This window comes from Bactrocera latifrons, unplaced genomic scaffold, assembly GCF_001853355.1.
Source record: "Bactrocera latifrons isolate USDA-ARS-PBARC rearing strain unplaced genomic scaffold, ASM185335v1 scaffold_1473, whole genome shotgun sequence".
NCBI classification, from domain to species: Eukaryota; Metazoa; Arthropoda; class Insecta; order Diptera; family Tephritidae; genus Bactrocera; species Bactrocera latifrons.
In genome coordinates this window covers 1-3067 of record NW_017534934.1, presented here as the reverse complement: position 1 = coordinate 3067, position 3067 = coordinate 1, and positions in this window count along the sequence as shown.

Sequence of the window (3067 nt, the reverse complement as noted above, 5' to 3'; positions counted from 1 at the left end):
AACTATAACGGAAATTTTCGTGAGTGGGACAAAAACATCACGTCGGTTATAGCCGACGTACTTATTTGTATTTTTGCACAGTTGCAAAAAAAGTGTCATTGCGTGAGGACGTAATGTTTTTGGTAAGTTTTATTTTTTTACTTTCTTTTTCCCTGTGTTATTTTTGCTTTGACACTGAAAAGAATTAACTTATAGAWATGGATCACGAAARACAACAAGAACATTTACAAAAAATGTTTGATGAGTGCTGTACCGACGATTCGTCAGAAGAGGACCCGTATCAAACTGACGGCGATGGCGATTCGGACTACGTCATGGAAAATTCATCATCAAGTGACGACGACGTTGATAGTGATGAGGGAAGTGCATGCATTGGCAGCGATGGTGAAGCCAATGACTCCGGATCGGATGATGTAGAAGCAGATGAAAATATTGATTCCGAAACGGACGATGTAGAAGCGGATGAAAATGACAAGGATTGGCATGACACGTTTAGCGATATACCAAATTTTAATTTCGATTCTACTTCGTCTGGTATAAAAATCGAAATAAGTGGCACATCGTCTCCAATTGATGTCTTCAATAAAGTATTTAATAACAACATCATGGAGCTACTTATTAGCTGTACAAATGAATACGGACTTAAATTAAGTAACCAGCAGAGAGGTAGCAGATTCAAAAGGATGATGAAATTTTCACCCGTTGATCGTCCTGAAATGTGAAAATTTTTAGGTTTGTGTCTACTTCAAGGGCAAATTAAAGTACCAAAGATTCGTCAGTTATTTTCGAAATCTGCATTATACTATCACCCGGTATTCTCTGTGACAATGTCCGGCAGAAGGTTCGAACAAATCTTGAGATGTCTTACTGCTAACCATGTGCGAGGCGAGTCACATATGGCAAAAATATTTAATTTCGTAAAATTGATAAATAAGAGTTTTCAAGCTGCTTTCTGRCCGTCTGAGCAAATTGTTCTAGAAGAATCGTTGTTACTCCATAAAGGTAGACTCGTTTTTCGTCAATACATTAAATCGAAAAGGGCACGATTTGGAATAAAATTCTTTCAACTATGCGACTCATCCAGCTATGTTTTAAATATTGAAACTTATAAAGGTAAACAACCAGATCCAACGAATGGTTCAAAAATCGACGCAATTGTTCATCGACTTGTTACTCCATACGTTGGGAAGGGTCATCACCTATTTTTGGACAACTATTATAACAGTATAAATTTATCTCATGATTTATTGCTGCTCAAAACTCACACTACTGGAACGTTAAGAAGTAATCGAAAAGGTAATCCAATTGAAGTGACAAAAAAGAAATTAAAAACAGGTCAGTATATTTGGAAAAGACAAGGAAAGGTGTATGTATCAAAATGGCACGACAAAAGAGATGTTCTATGTATCACCACCGGCTACAGTCCACAGATGGTTATAACAAAGAGCCGATTTGGGGTAGAAAAGTCAAAACCACTTGAAATTGTGAGATATAATGAATTTATGGGTGGCGTTGATCGCACTGATCAAATGAATTCTTATTATTCAAGTCCTGGTAAGACGATTCGGTGGTATAAAAAGGTTATATTCCGAATGCTAGATTTGGCAGTACACAATTCATTTTTGTTGTACAACAAAATATTTCCGGTAAAATCAAAAATGGAATTTTTAACTTTTAGAGAAGAATTGATATATGCTATGATAGATTTGTCGAAATCAAAATTTCATTCAGAAAAACCTAGTCGCAAACGTAGATTGACAGTTCCAATTCAAATGGATCATTTTTTGGAAAACATACCCCGTAAAGGTACAAAAAACAATATATTCGATGTCGTCAATGTTCTAAGAATGGCGTTCGTAAGGAAACCAGTGTTCGATGTGCTGGCTGTGAAGTTAACCCTGGACTATGTGTTGGCAAGTGTTTTACTGATTGGCACCAACAACARTCGTCAAATCTAGAATAACTTTTTTAGGTTCCCTTTTTTAATTCTTATATATTAGTTTTTAGTTTAAAAGTATTTGGAGATATATAACCTGCTTATTTTATAAACATTTATTTTATATATGTACACAAAAACCAAATGAATTGACTGTGAAATCGATTTTTTTTTTTATTATTATTTTTTGCTTATTTTAAAAACATTAATTTTAGTTATGTACACAAAAACCAAATGAATGGACTGTGAATCGAATTTTTTATTTTTTTTAAATAAATGAACATTTATTCTATGAAACTGAATATTCTTTCATATTATTTGTTGTATTTTAGCCTAAGAAAAACTTTTATTGTCAGATAATGACGACGTGTCCCACAGTAACATCATGTTGCATGAAATAGGACATGTCGGTTCTGTCCGACGTCGAGCATATCCGACRTGTCCCTATAACAAATAAAAATCCCTAACTAGGACACGTCGGTGTATGTCGACATACTATAATTTTTTTGTTTTGAGTAAAAATTAAATATTCAATAAACCACAAACCCAAAACTGAAATCGGAATTCAATTATCGGCTTTATAAGCCAAATAAATGCATGTGTCATTCTGATAACATTTACTAAAATTTTAACCGCAAATTAAACACTACCTAACCGTGGGAGAAAGTGTGGAGCCAATGCTTTAAGAAATAAAGCATCCTTATCATCGCAATCCTGTCTTCCTGCTGCTGGATCACAACCCCAGGAATCATCGTGCTGCTGCCGTATCATACCTTATTTAGTGACATAGCTTATCGAGATATGGAAAATTTCATGTGAGTAGAGTGATTTAAAAAATTTTTTTTAATACCATTTATGGTAATTCTTAAATAATAAATTAAATTTGTAAAGGTGGGTAACGGTAAGAAAGGGAAATCCCTGCATCCACTTATCACTTGACTGACTTAGAAAAAATTAAATATGGACGCACACGCTCTAGAAGCTCTTCTTAATACTGCCATTCGTGCTGCGACCGAGCATTCACGGCGGGAATTTCAGTCTCGGGTTGACGAATTGACAAACAGGTTAGCGAGAATCGAAACACCAGTTCGTGTTACCCAATACGAACCGGTGACTATTCAACCCGGAATA